This window comes from Oryzias latipes, chromosome 2, assembly GCF_053564925.1.
Source record: "Oryzias latipes strain Hd-rR chromosome 2, Olatipes_Hd-rR_3.1".
In the NCBI taxonomy this organism is placed as follows: Eukaryota; Metazoa; Chordata; class Actinopteri; order Beloniformes; family Adrianichthyidae; genus Oryzias; species Oryzias latipes.
Window position 1 is genome coordinate 43,659,198 of NC_136238.1, and position 15,671 is coordinate 43,674,868.

General features: G+C 43.3%; 1 protein-coding gene across 1 annotated transcript in view; it reads right to left on the reverse strand.

Annotated features, from left to right (window-relative positions):
- LOC144988904 (uncharacterized) overlaps nt 1-15,671 on the reverse strand; it is a 126,473-nt gene that overhangs the window by 52,198 nt on the left and 58,604 nt on the right. The window lies entirely within an intron of this gene.

A 15,671-nucleotide genomic window follows, 5' to 3' on the forward strand; every position in this document is an offset into this window, starting at 1 on the left:
AGGGGAGTCCAACTGTCCTCCTGAAGGAAGACCTCCTCCTGCTGCTCCTCCATCTTTAGCTCCTCCTCCTCACCATCACTGTGACTGTTGACGTCTTCCAACTCCTCCAGAAAGCTGTTTTCTGATGAACATCTCCTCCCTGTTGCTGCTTTCAGTCCAAACTCACTCTGTTCATGTCAATTCACTCCAGAGAAAATCCTTTTTCTGGGAAGAATTTGCTCCAAGTTTTCCTCCAACTAAGAATCTGCAAACCCAGATGAGAACTCTCAGCAGGAAAAAAAATTCATCTGCAGGAAACTAGAAAAAGGCCTTTTTGTGGGAGGAAACCATTCCAGATCTTTACAAACACCAGAAATCCCAACTTTTCCTCCACTTAGCCTGAGTCTCACTGTCTTGTCTTCCTGTGACGTCATTTCCGGGTGAGCTATTCCCAGTTCTAGTCGTGTGTGACTGCTGTCCTCTTGTTTGGCATTAGCCTGACTACTATTGCTTACTCTAAGGGTTATCTGGGTTAATATTCACATTTAGCACCTTTTATTAGCGAATTCACCACTGTTAAACCGCTTGCTGTTCACTTTCTCATTTTGCTAAATAAACCAGTTCTCTTTACCTAAACACCGCTAGCCTTAGCTTAGAACCTAGCATGGCCACCACTCCTTCCGCCTCTCCTTCTCTCTCCTGCCCCATGTGCCATATGTTTAGTGACGATCCTGGCTCCTTTAGTGAAGATAGCGGTAGATGTGTTAAGTGTAGTCTTGTGTTAGACTTGGAGGCCAGGCTGGAGCAGTTAGAAGCGCGGCTCCGCACAGTGGAAGCTAAGCCGGCTAGCCAGGTCGTTACTCGTAGCGCGGGCCGCGCTACCAGGGCTAACTTAGTTAGCACCCCAGTGCCCTCCCAACAGCCGGGAGACAGTCAGGGGTTTGTACCGGTTGGGAGGAAACATAGTGCTAAACGCAAAAACTTAGAGCACCCGAGACTCCACGTTAGTAATAGGTTCTCCCCCCTCAGCGACACACCCGCTGAACACTCAACTCTGGTTATAGGCTCTTCTGAAGTTAGAAACGTGGAGCTCCCAGCGGCTACAGTCAGGTGTTATCCGGGGGCCAAAGTCACAGCCCCCTCACCCCCTCTCATCCTGACTGACTCTCCCATCACCATTGTGGACTCTGTCTGTTTCCTCGGCACCACCATCACGCAGGACCTCAAGTGGGAGCCGTCCATCTGCTCTCTCCTCAAAAAGGGCCAGCAGAGGATGTACTTCCTGCGGCAGTTGAAGAAAGCCCGGCTGCCGGCCCAGATGATGGTGCAGTTCTACACGGCCATCATTGAGTCCATCCTCACCTCCTCCATCACCGTGTGGTACACTAGTGCCACAACCAGGGACATTAACAGGCTACAGCGTATTGTGCGCTCAGCAGAGAAGGTGATCGGCTGCAGCCTCCCATCTGTCCAGGAACTATATGTCTCCAGAACCCGGGGACGTGCAGGCCGGATAGCTGCCGACCCCTTCTCACCCTGGACATTACCTACTGAAAGTACTCCCTTCAGGCAGGAGGCTAAGGTCCATCAAGACCAGAACCTCCAGACACAAGAACAGTTTCTTTCCCTCTGCAGTCAGACTCTTAAACGCCCTGTAACCCCCCCCTATATTTCACGTCAATGTCCAACCAGTCACCAGCCCACTACCTGCACCTTGAACATTCTCAGTTTGCACTGTTTTGACACTCCTTGCACTACTGACTCTATATATATTTTTGTTCTGTCCATTGTGTAAAATTTTGTTGCTTACTGTTCTTCTGTTTTATGTTGCACATTTGCACCGAAACAAATTCCTACTCTGTGTAGCTACACAGAATATGGCAATAAAAACCTCTTGAATCTTGAATCTTGAGTTGGTGACATCGAGGGGAACCTTAGGATGTTAACTCAGAGTAAGTCCAGGTTCCGTCGAGTCGTGATTCACGCAGGCGGTACTGATGCCCGACGGAGACAATCAGAGGTGGTTAAGTTAAACGTAACTTCGGTGTGTAAACTGGCTAAGACGATGTCCGACACTGTAATTTTCTCTGGTCCCCTGCCGAACTTAGTCAGTGATGAAATGTACAGCCGCTTTTCATCATTTAACCGCTGGCTTTCTAGATGGTGCCCAGAAAACGGCGTTGGTTTTGTGGATAACTGGAGCGCGTTTTGGGGGAAGCCCGGTCTCATGCGGAGAGACGGCGTCCATCCCACTCGGGACGGTGCCGCTCTTCTTTCTAGAAACATTTCTGCTAGCCTTAGTCTGTTAACCTGACAATCCAGAGACGAGACCCTTAGGGTTAGTGCCGGTGCAAAACCCATGTAGGGAAAGTCAAGCAGGTTCTAGCTTTAGCTTATGTGCTGAAAGACAAATGAAAGGAGCGCGTCATAGAAACCTCAAAGTGACAGACAGCAGTTCTCACAAGCAGAATTATGATGTCATTAAATGTGGTTTATTAAATATTCGATCAATTTCCTCCAAGTCCCTCTTAGTCAATGAGTTAATCACTGATAACAACCTCAGTCTTTTAGCCTTAACAGAAACTTGGCTCCAACAGGATGAATATGTTAGATTGAATGAAGCAACCCCCCCCCACTTATGCTAACTATCAGAAATCCAGGATTTCAGGGAAAGGAGGTGGTTTGGCAGTAATATCACAGTCTAGCTTACTTCTCAACCCTAAAGTTAAAAATGCTTATAATTTGAAAGCATCATATTGTCTTTAAATCACCCTAACAGGAAAACTCGAAAACCTGTTTTCCGACTTCCTATCGACTATTGTCTTAGATTCTTACCAAATTATAATATTAGGGGATTTTAATATTCATGTTGATGACCCCAGTGACTGCCTAGGAACGGCTTTTGGAGCTTTATTAGATGATGTTGGTTACACCCAAAGTGTGAATGAACCCACTCACTGTCATAAGCACACCCTGGACCTTGTTCTAACCCATGGGATAGAGATCAGCCAGCTGAGTGTCCTTCCTCTTAACCCCATCATTTCTGATCACTTTATGATTACCTTCCAGTTTACACTGGAACATCCTTCTGCCCCAGTGAATAAGAAACAGCTTAGAAGAACCTTAACTGACCGTTCTGTGCCTGAGTTTAAACACACAGTTCAGCCAGTACTTAGTGACATTCTGAGCAAATACTCTGAGACCAGCTCCCATAGTATCAGTCCTAGTATAAATGACCACTTTGTTAATGATGCCCTACAAGCCCTCAGGAGTACACTCGATGTTGTTGCCCCCTTGAAACCTAAGTTTGTTAGACAAAACCGAGTAGCACCGTGGTTTAACGCTGAAACTCGTTCTCTTAAACAAGAAACCCGTAAGTTGGAAAGAGAATGGCGCCGCTCCGGTTCAGAGCAGTCTCTGGATATCTGGAAACATAGCCTATTAAATTATAAAAAAGCTCTGCGTAGAGCTAGAAGCCAGTACTATTCAACCTTAATATCAGAGAATGGAAACAATCCAAGATTTCTTTTTAGCACTATTGCTAAATTAACTCGCAGTCAGAGCTCAGTAGAACCACATGTTCCTGTTTCTCTCAGCTCTGATGATTTTCTTACATTTTTCGATAGTAAAATCTCAAATATTAGACATAAGTTAAATCAAGTTATTCCTATTATCAGCCCAGAACAGGCTGAAGCGGTAGAAGTGGAGGCATCCATAGAAACCTCTGTAACATTAGACTGCTTCACTATTGTGGATCAAGCGGAAATAACATCAATTATTACGTCCTCCAAATCCTCAACGTGTCTGTTAGACCCAATTCCCACTAGACTTTTTAAAGAAACTTTTCCCCTAATTTATGATCCCATATTAACAATGATAAATGCCTCTCTGGAAACGGGTTACGTGCCAGAGTCTTTTAAATATGCAGTTGTTAAACCTCTTCTGAAAAAGCCCAGTTTGGATCCTAGCATCTTGGCCAACTATAGACCGATATCAAACCTGCCCTTTATTTCTAAAATCCTAGAAAGAGTTGTAGTTAAGCAACTTTACTGCCACCTACAGGACAACAGCCACTTTGAAGACTTTCAGTCGGGGTTTAGACCTCACCACAGTACGGAAACTGCACTAGTTAGAGTCTCTAATGACTTGTTATGGGCCTCAGAAAAGGGACTACTTTCTATTCTGGTCCTGTTGGACCTCAGTGCAGCCTTTGACACTATCGACCACGGTATTTTACTCCATAGACTAGAGCAGGACATAGGGATCAGAGGATCTGCTCTCCAGTGGTTTAAATCCTATCTGTCCGATAGGTATCAGTTCGTTAATGTAAATGGCCATTCCTCTCAGTGCACTCGAGTCAACTATGGAGTCCCACAGGGCTCAGTGTTGGGACCCATCCTGTTTACGCTTTATATGCTACCCCTAGGAAACATAATCAGGAAACACAGCATCAATTTTCATTGTTATTCCGACGATACGCAGTTGTATTTATCCATGAAGCCTGACCAGAATGACCAGATAGAGAAACTGAACGCCTGCATCAGTGACATCAAGACCTGGATGACAATTAATTACCTCCTCTTGAACCCAGAAAAAACTGAGGTCATTATACTTGGTCCTAAAAACCTCAGAGATACTCTGTCTGCTCAGATAGTCTCCCTGGATGGCATAAGTATAGCCCCCAATTCCACAGTTAGAAACCTTGGGGTTTTACTTGACCAGGATTTATCATTTAAGGCTCACATATCTCAGGCGTGTAGAACTGCCTTTTTTCACCTGCGGAATATTGCTAAGATCAGAAATCTACTTTCTAAGAGTGATGCTGAAAAACTCATCCATGCATTTGTTACATCGAGGCTGGATTACTGTAACTCCTTGTTAGCAGCGTGTCCTAAGAGTTCCTTAAGAAGTCTCCAGCTTGTTCAGAACGCAGCAGCTAGATTGTTAGCTGGAACTAGCAGAAGAGATCACATCACTCCTGTGTTAGTTTCGCTCCATTGGCTCCCAGTTGATTCTAGAATTAAGTTCAAGATCCTCCTGTTAACCTATAAGGCCTTACATGGAATGGCCCCGTCCTATATTAAGGACCTCATAGTCCCTTACCAACCAATCAGAACACTTCGCTCGCAAAATGCAGGACTGCTTGTGGTTCCTAGAATTAGTAAAAGTACGGTTGGAGGTAGAGCGTTTAGCCACCAAGCCCCTGTCTTATGGAATAAACTCCCAGCTCATGTAAGAGAGGCCGACTCAGTTTCTACATTCAAAGCTAGACTGAAAACGTTCCTCTTTGGACAGGCTTATTGTCAGACTAGTTAGTATTCAGAGATTATTTAACTTAATGTTAGTTTGTTTAAATTAAACTTAATAATAACTATTTCTTTTAAAAGGCTGCTAGAAGTTGAAGCTGGGGTAACTATGGTGCACTGGGGTTCTGTCCTCTTTCCTTTTTTACTTCTACCCTTCCTCTCCTCTATTCTTGATCATAATTTATCATTTAGTTCTCCATGCCTCTGTTTGGTGCAGTGCGATTCATGTATTGTCCCTCTTTTCCTCTCCCCTCCTGGGGAGTGGGAGTGCTTCCAGACTCCAGTTGGCTCATCCGTGCTCCTGTTCCTGACCGTTTACCTCGCCTTTGCTCCTGCTCCTACACCTGGCTGTGGATCCTGCCTCTGGCTCATCTCTGGCTCGTCTCTGCTCTGTACCTGACCGAGTACCTCGTCTCTGCTCCTGCTGCTGGCTGTGGTTCCTGTCTCCAGCTTGACTCGCGCCTTTGACTGTACCCACAACCACGACTGGATGAAGCTCGTCTGCTGGACTTTTATATATGTAGTTGTAGATTTAGATAAGTTAATTCTTCTCTAAGAGTTCTGGTAAATCGCCTGTCCGTCCTGGGGGAGGATCCCTCCTTCATGTGGGCACCCCTGAGGTTTCTTCGTTTTTTCCTTAATCCGGTTTTTTGGGGAGTTTTTCCTTACCGCGAAGGGGGGTCTAAGGGCAGGGATGCCAGTATAGCTTAGTCAGTTTGTTAGTTCATTTTAGTATTTTTCTATTGAACTCTTTGTATTCGTGATCCTTTTGATTTCATGTTTTACTTCGAAGCCCATCGAGACGACTGTTGTTGTGATTTTGGGCTATACAAATAAAATTGAATTGAATTGAATTGAATTAATCATCTTCTTGTATTTCTTCAGTGATTTTGTTAGTGACTGTTGTGTTAAAGGTTCAACTTTTTCTTCTTTTCTCTCCTGCAGACATCAGTGAACAAACTAAACATCTTCATCACAGAGCTGGAGATGACGTCCTTTTACCTTGTAGAACTACATCCTCCTCTTCCTCGTGCTCTGATGTTACATGGCTGAACCAGAAAGATCCAGATGAAGCACTGAGACCAGAAGTCCACAATGGAAGTGTTGTCCAGAGTTCACTTAGAGCTTCCAGGCTGAATGTGAGCACTGACTGCTCTCTGCTCATCACAAACATCACTGATGAAGATGCTGCTCCATGTCTCTGTCGGCTCAGGAACAAGAACACGTTTGAGGTGTATCTTAATACTTTGAGCAGTGAGTATTCTGACATGAATAATTCTGTGACTTCATGGTTGTCAACATTCTGATCTTTTTCAGAAACAGCTCAAACCCTGAAGAGACTCTGACGTTTGGAGTTTTTCATCTAAACCTTCAGATTCTACAATAGATTCAATATTATTCCTTTATTTACGTTCAGAGTCAGAACTAATCAGTTCTCATCTCAGATGAGGGGGGGGGGGGGGGGGGTTATCTCACAAATCCAGAGCTTCTGGGCTTTTCTAATTCTAAGAATGATAGGAGTTAGACCAGACAGACCCGGAGAATCAGGACTAGAAAGACAAAGAAAGAGCTGACAACAAAGTTTCAGCTTCATGCAGAAAACATTTCTGTGGTTCATTTGATATAGTTTAATATAATTTCTATAATAATGTTTGTTGAAAGTTGTCAGAAAATGATGAGACTCCATCATCCTCTGTAATAGTTTACTCTGAAACTCCAAAATCCAGACTATTTCTGTTTGTTGAACCAAATGAAAACATTTCTCTGAATAGTTTCTAAAATGGTCAAATCTGCTCTTTCTTTTGAAAACGGTCAGCAGGTACATGTGGTCGCTGTCAGGACCAAAGGTTTTCATGGAAAAACGTCTTTTCTGTTTGTGTTTTCCTTCAGTTTGTAAAGATCCAGCAGAGGAAGTGGAAGTGTCCCATTCAATTTCAATTTCAATTTCAATTTCAATTTCAATTTCAATTTCAATTTCAATTTCAATTTCAATTTCAATTTCAATTTCAATTTATTTGTTTAGAGGATAAGCCCCTTGAGATGTGTCATCTCGTTTTCAAGGGGGTCCTCAAAATACAACAAAACAAGCAAATAAATAAATAACCGACAGATACAGCTGAGTTTTACATATATCAAAACAAGACAAAAAGAACTTAAAATTTACAAGACAACAAACAGGCACACACCCACACACACACACACACAAACATAGGCATTTAATGCACCTACTAGTAATTAATAATTAATTTAAGGTAAGGAAATAAAATAATAAATAAAAGGCAGAAAAGAAATCAAATTAAATCAAAAACAGTTACATGAGTGTTGAAGATGAACTAAACAGGCATTTTTAAATGCAAAGAATGAGGTTAAAGAGCGAATGGATAGAGGAAGATTGTTCCAGTCGGAGGGAGCCTTATAATTAAATGAATATTTTCCAATTTGTTTTTTAACTCTTGGGACAGCAAAAAAAATTTGATCTGCATGACGTAAATTATAAGAAGACTGAAAAGGAGTTAGATATTGTTTGAGATAGTCTGGATAGCTAAGGTTAATACATTTGAAAATGAACAATAGCCAGTGAAATTGACGTCGAGAGGATAGGGGAAGCCAGGACAGTTGCTGAAACATAAGGCAGTGGTGAGTTCTAAATGGACAACGAAGAATAAACCGACACAAGCTGTTATAAATAACGTTCAGTGGTCGGAGGTTAGTGAGAGTAGTGTTTTGATAAATGATGTCACCATAATCTAAAGTCGGGATAATCAGTTGTGAGATGATTTTCTTCCTGACTGAGAGAATAAAACAATTGATTGATAGATAAAGTAATTTTAAACGATACGAAATTTTGTGGACAATGGACTGTATATGAGCACTAAAAGAGAGAGAGGAGTCAAGCCACAAACCAAGATATTTGAATTTTTCTGCTACTGAAATAAGTGACATGTCCAGGTAAGTTAAATGTATTTCACTTGCAGCTACAGGACATAGTCTTTTTTGAAACAACATAAAATACGATTTAGATTTGTTGAGTAGAAGTTTATTGGATTGTAACCACAATTGAACAGAATTAAAATCATGTTGAATTGAATTCTGAATGTCAACAATGTTGGATTTAGAGGAGTAAATGACAGTATCATCGGCATAAAGTTGAATATTGCTGTAAATGCATTTAGTTGGAAGGTCATTAATGAAAATAGAAAATAAGAGGGGACCGAGTGCAGAACCTTGTGGAACGCCTTTGTCTACGCTTAGAAAGTTGGAATAGCTGCCATTAAAAAGCACACACTGCTGACGATGATGAAGGTATGAGTTGAACCAAAGGAGCGAGGATCTATCAAGGCCAATTGAATGAAGTTTGTCCAGTAACAGATAGTGATCTACCATGTCAAAAGCTTTGGTAAGATCAATAAATAAGGCACCAGTTAACATGTTATTATCAAAACCAGAGAAAATATCATTGGTGAATTTTAACAAAGGTGAAGTTGTGGAGAAATGCTTTCGAAAACCGGATTGGAAAGGAGATAGTATATTATTAAGTGCTAGGTGTTCTGAAAGTTGATTAAAGATAATTTTTTCATATACTTTGACAATACTGTTGATGATTGAGATTGGTCTATAATTGCTCATGTCATTAGATTTCCCTCCTTTATGAAGAGGTATAACTTTTGCACGTTTCCAAGCCAAGGGGACTTCAGCCGTGGTAAAAGAGAGATTTAAAAGAGCAGCCAAGGGAAAACAAAGCACATGAGAAGAAAGTTTAACAAATTTTGCTTCAATGCCATCTGGACCAGCACTACTGGTAGATGAGAGCTCATTTATGACCTGTTCTACATCAGTCGGATTGACCATTCTGAAGGAAAAGGTACTGTCACAGGACATGTCAACACAATGAGAAATGGAATGAGAAGGAGAGTGAACAGGAGGTGATATTGAGAAATGCTGACAGAATGCCTCAGAGATAACAGCCGGATCATTTGTACACACATTGTTAATAAGCATATTAGTTGAAGCAGAATCAGTGTTTCCTAATAGGTTGTTAATTTGCCTCCAAAATTGCTTTGGATTATAAGCACTGTTAGATAGACTATCTTTGTAATAGTTCGATCTAGCATTTCTAGTTCTTGTAGTGCAGATATTTCTTAAACGTTTGTAAGCATCCCGATCAGCAGGGTCTTGAGTACGATGGAATTTCTCCCAAGCTTTGTCCCTCTGTCTGAACAGACTAATCAGTTCTCCATTTACCCACGGCATCTGTTTACCTTTTACTCGGATCACAGTTGGTGGTGCATGTTTATCAATAACATTCAGTAACTCAGTGGAAAAATAGTCCCAAGCTTCATTCATGAAAGGAATTAAGTTAAGTTTAGCCCAATTAATATTAAGCAAATCTTCAATAAAGTTATCAATATTTAATATTTTTGTTTGTCGAACTTTGACCAATTTTGGGGGAAGACGAGGAGTTTTAATTTTCCAAATGCAATATATGATACAGTGGTCACTGAAGCAATCTGATAGGACACCTGAGTCCTGGATTCTGTCTGGATGTGTTACTAGAATCCAGTCAATAAGAGATTTAGAGTTAGTGCTGATTCTTGTAGGTTTAGATATTAACTGTGAGAAATTAGAGCTATTAAAAAGAGTACGTTCAGTAGCAGATGACGGACATAACCAATTTATGTTAAAGTCTCCCAACAGGATCATTTCATTTTTACAACTCAAAGATGTGACAGTAGAAACAATGTTTTTAACTGAGTCAGAGGTTGAATTAGGGGGTCTGTAAATATTACCAATTATCAAATGTTTATGATCATGCAAAATTAATTTAATAAACAGGCCTTCAAAACACAATGGTGCCACTTTAGGTAAAATGACATGTGACTGCATGTTTGAAGACACATATGTAGCTACTCCACCTCCTCTCGAACTTCTATCTGCTCTGTACAGAGTGTAATTGACCAGGCTAATGACACTGTCTGAGATATTAGAAGAAAGCCATGTTTCAGATATAGTAATGACACTGGGTTTATTGTACACAAGCCAGGCCCTTAGTTGATCTATTTTTGGTAATAGACTCCTCATATTAACATGAATTATTTGAAGACCTTTAACCATAATCAAGGGAACAGGAAAAAATAAACTGCCATAAACAACACTGCATGAAGCAAATTTGACTATAAATAACTGAATTAATAATTGCCAGGGGCACAATAACAGTCACACACATGCACAGACATTCACACAAAACACATAATTGAAAAAACTGGAACATAACTGTTCAAAACCCAACAATTTATAAAGATAACACGACAACCTCAGTCTGAAATAGAAAAAATACAAAGACGTCAGTAATGTTGTAATTTTCAAGTGGAGATTACCACCAGATGGAAATAAGTATTACCATAAATAAAGAAGAGAAGAAAAAAAAGGAGAAAAGTGTTCACTGAGTAGATTTGATCCAACTATTCCCTGTAGACACAACAGCTTCATCTGGATGAATGAGACGGGATCTCAGCTGTCTGGTGACGGAGTTGGCTTGGAGTTTAGAGGACAACCAGACTGTGTTTCTGTTCTGACTGGGAAACAACCAAACGTTCATCTGTCAGTTTGTGGAGGATGAGGAGGTGAAGACAGATGCTGTCTATGTTCTGGACTCTTCAGGTAAAACTGTTTCTATTATTTTGAACAACAAAGACAAATTGTGAAAGTCAAAGCCATTTACAAATATTTGAGTTGATGCTGGTAAATGTTTGGTTTGCAGATCTTTCTGGTCACAACTTCATCATCATGGTTGGAGCCGTGATGAAGGTGGTGTTGATGTTTCTGGGTGTGGTTGCTGCTCTGGTCTACATGTCCAGGAGGAGAACCAAAGGGAACGAGGACCAGAGAACTAGAACAAGTACTGTCACTCTTTCACTCTTCATCATCTTCTCATGTGGATGATGTCATTTCCTGTTTCTTTCAGCATGAAGTTGGTGACCTTAAACATTATTTGCACTTTTAGAAATAAAAAAGCTGCTTGATCTTCTAAATTCTGCTTCTACAGGGAGAAAAATTGTTGCTGGTGATGAAGATGCCCTGTGAGGAAGAGATGCAGAAAACTCTGTTTATATTTGTTGTTGTTTATGTTTAGATTTAGAAAAAAGTCTGTTTTTTCCTGCATTTTAATGAGAAATAATCTCTTTGTGCTTTAAATGCAGACATATGGCCGGGGCTATTGAGCACCTTTATTATAAATCATGTGTATTAACAATTAAAAAATAGAATAGATTATATCAAACATATTAGATTAGACCAACAACGCGTCCCCCGCCGTCTCTGTTTACATTCCTCCCGTTCTCGGTTGCTAAGCTGGAGGCTGAGCAGCTTCCTGACCCCCGCTGACCCCCGCTGACCCCCGCTGACATGGGCGAGCAGCCCGGAGTGACACAGCCACCTCAGAGGACCGCGGGGGATGCGTTGTTGATCTAATCACTTTCAATGTTAAGTCAATGGCACAGACGCCATCTGAGGTCCTGCAGCGCCATTTAAGCGGTGGGCGTGGCCACTTTCAATGTTAAGTCAATGGCACAGACGCCATCTGAGGTCCTGCAGCGCCATTTGAGCGGTGGGCGTGGCCACTTTCAATGTTAAGTCAATGGCACAGACGCCATCTGAGGTCCTGCAGCGCCATTTGAGCGGTGGGCGTGGCCACTTTCAATGTTAAGTCAATGGCACAGACGCCATCTGAGGTCCTGCAGTGCCATTTGAGCGGTGGGCGTGGCCACTTTCAATGTCAGGTCAATGGTACAGACGCCATCTGAGGTCCTGCAGCGCCATTTGAGCGGTGGGCGTGGCCACTTTCAATGTTAAGTCAATGGTACAGACGCCATCTGAGGTCCTGCAGCGCCATTTGAGCGGTGGGCGTGGCCACTTTCAATGTTAAGTCAATGGCACAGACGCCATCTGAGGTCCTGCAGCGCCATTTGAGTGGTGGGCGTGGCCACTTTCAATGTTAAGTCAATGGTCCAGACGCCATCAGAGGTCCTGCAGCCCCATTTGAGCAGTGGGCGTGGCCACTTTCAATGTTAAGTCAATGGTACAGACGCCATCTGAGGTCCTGCAGTGCCATTTGAGCCATGGGCGTGGCCACTTTCAATGTTAAGTCAATGGCACAGACGCCATCTGAGGTCCTGCAGTGCCATTTGAGCCATGGGCGTGGCCACTTTCAATGTTAAGTCAATGGCACAGACGCCATCTGAGGTCCTGCAGCGCCATTTGAGCCATGGGTGTGGCCACTTTCAATGTTAAGTCAATGGTACAGACGCCATCTGAGGTCCTGCAGCGCCATTTGAGCGGTGGGCGTGGCCACTTTCAATGTTAAGTCAATGGTACAGACGCCATCTGAGGTCCTGCAGCGCCATTTGAGCGGTGGGCGTGGCCACTTTCAATGTTAAGTCAATGGTACAGACGCCATCTGAGGTCCTGTAGCGCCATTTGAGCGGTGGGCGTGGCCACTTTCAATGTTAAGTCAATGGTCCAGACGCCATCAGAGGTCCTGCAGCCCCATTTGAGCGGTGGGCGTGGCCACTTTCAATGTTAAGTCAATGGTACAGACGCCATCTGAGGTTCTGCGGCGCCATTTGAGCGGTGGGCGTGGCCACTTTCAATGTTAAGTCAATGGTACAGACGCCATCTGAGGTCCTGCAGCGCCATTTGAGCGATGGGCGGCGCTAAAATCAGTGCTGATCAGACTGCATGGAGCCCAAGCTCCAGAAAAGAGGAGAAAAGAAGAAGAAGTTGTCCACATGAAGCTTCACCTTAGAGGAAAAGAGGAGCTGCTGAACTAAAGTACTCCAGTACTGAGGAAGACTTTCAACCTCTGATGGATTCTGTAGAACATTTGGAACTAGAATGTAGAAAGTGCTTCAGTTCCATCAGCTGTCAGTCTGCAGCAGCTTCATCTGCTGCCTCCATCCTCTCTCTGTGAGTCTCTGTAGAGTTTTTCTGCAGCTGCTGGTTTTTCTGCAGCAGCAGCAGCAGTATCAGAGCCAGAGAGCCAAAGAAAGTGGAAAGTTTGAGAAGGAAGCAGCTCTGAAGCTCTGCAGCTGACGGTGCAGCTTCAGGACTCATGAGGAGGAGCACATGCACGGCTCTGATGCTGCTGAGCGTCTGACTGAGATGATCCACATTCAGAAGAGAGTTTCAGAGTGAAAGACGTGTGGAAGAAGAGAATCCTGAAGGTTTCTGTGCAGACATGAACTCAGTCAGAGAGCGTCTGAATGTTGGAGGATCCAGAAGAAACCAGGAGCTCATGAAGGTGGTTCTGTTGGAGCAGCGAGCAGAACTCTGATCCCAGTTTCAGGAACAATGCAGGCTCATGTTCTGGACTGAAGAGTTCTCCTGAAATGTTCTGTTCAGACTTCTTCAGGATCACATCTGTGTGTGAATGTGGAGCTTTGTCTGAACCAAGCTGCAGCTAGTTCACTTTGAAGCTCCTTCAGGCTCACACAGCAACAGTAGCCGCGTTTACATGGGCAAAAGTAATCGGAAAGAACGCCTGATCGGAAAGAAAATGCGTCATGTAAACGCGCCGTTCGGAATACTCTGCCCCGGTCAGACTCTTTCGGATCAAACTTTCTTTCCGATCGAGATAGGTGGGTTATACCGATCGTTTATCCAATTGTGGTTCATGTAAACGGTCATTCCGATCGTGTGTCACTTCTGCTCTGGTTTACGTCATTCATAGATGGTGTTCCGCTGAGAGAAAGCTTTGGAGCGCATACGGGACCAATCAGCTGTTCTGCGGCGGCCCCCTGAAAAGCGCCGCTCCGCTCTCGCCCCGCTGGCTCTCTGCCTCTCTTACACCCCTCACGAAGGGGCTGCCGGGGTGGAGCGCTGCGTGCCCACTGAGGTCTGGACCCGGCACCTGAGCTCTGTGTTTGGGCTCTGGTGCCAGTAGACCGAGTGAACCTCTCTGATCAGAGCAGCAGGATTTATTAATGTGTTTGGGGGGGGGGGGGGTGCTTTGTTACATGTGCGTTTTGTTGTGTTGTTATGTGTGAGAATTCGGACTTTGAGCCGACCCGCCGCTCTGGGTTAGCGGCTGCAGGACTCACGAGAACCGAGCAGAGCTCGGCCCGTCAGCTCACACATTTGGGTCGGTGTGTGAGCTTCAAAGCAGAAATGCCGCTCAGTCCTTAGAAACTGTCCAAACGATCACGTGGATTTGTGTTTCCAGTTGTGTCCCGACAAAATAAAGGCTGATGTTATTCAAAACATTTACGTGCAGCCAAGCTAATGTTGTTAGCCCGTGTTTATAGCCTGTCCTAACCTTGGCTTCAAGCTCCGTTTTTGCACAAAAAAGCACTGACCACACGGATTAAATATAAAACGATGAGCGAATAGACGCTTCATAATATTCATAACATTAATAAAAGCAAGTTTGGAAGATCGTCTCGTATATTACCGAGCTACTGCATAAATGTATGTGACAGCAAAGGGTTGTTTACAACGGGACACTTCCTTTCCGGGATTTTCAACAGTACTGCGCATGCCCAAATGATTTATTCCGACCGAAACTGTGACCCATGGGAACGTTTGTTCTAATAATTTACTGGGGCGGCCGTGGTGCAGCGGTAGGGCGGTCGACCCATGATCGTAAGATTGCAGGTTCGATTCCCGCCTTGCACGCCCATGAGTCGAAGTGTCCTTGGGCAAGACACTGAACCCCAGCTTGCCTCTGGTGGTGGGCGGGCGCCTGTGTTTGGCAGCGGAGCCGCCACCAGTGTCTGAATGTGTGAGTGAATGTGTGTGTGACTGAGTGAATGGGTCTGTGACTGTAAAAGCGCTTTGTCCTTGTAGGAAGAAAGGTGCTATACAAGTATACGCCATTTACCATTTAATCGGAAAAAGGTTTTCTGGGCCCATGTGCACGGGTGAATTTTAACCCGACCATTGATCCCATCAAGATATTTTGCCCATGTAAACGCGGCTAGTGACAAAGACTGAAGCTGCTGTGCTGCCCTCTAGTGGCAGACATGGCATCTGCAGCACACATTTCTGCATTTCTCAACATTTTTGAAGCTCATCCAGAGAATGCCAAAAGTCTGCAAAGCAGTAATCAAAGCTAAAGGTGGCTACTATGAAGAACCTACAATATGACATATTCTCAGTTGTTTCACACTTTTTTGTTATGGATAGAATCCCACATGTGTTCATTCATAGTTTTGATCTCTTCAGTTTGAATCTACAATTATCATATTCATGAAAATAAAGAAAACTCTTTGAATGAGAAGGTGTGTCCAAACTTTTGGTCTGTACTTTAAATAAAAATGTGTTTTTTTCTTTGTCTTAACCTGAAAAAATCTGTGAATTTATTTAAATCTTTCCCAGTTTTTATTGAAAAAA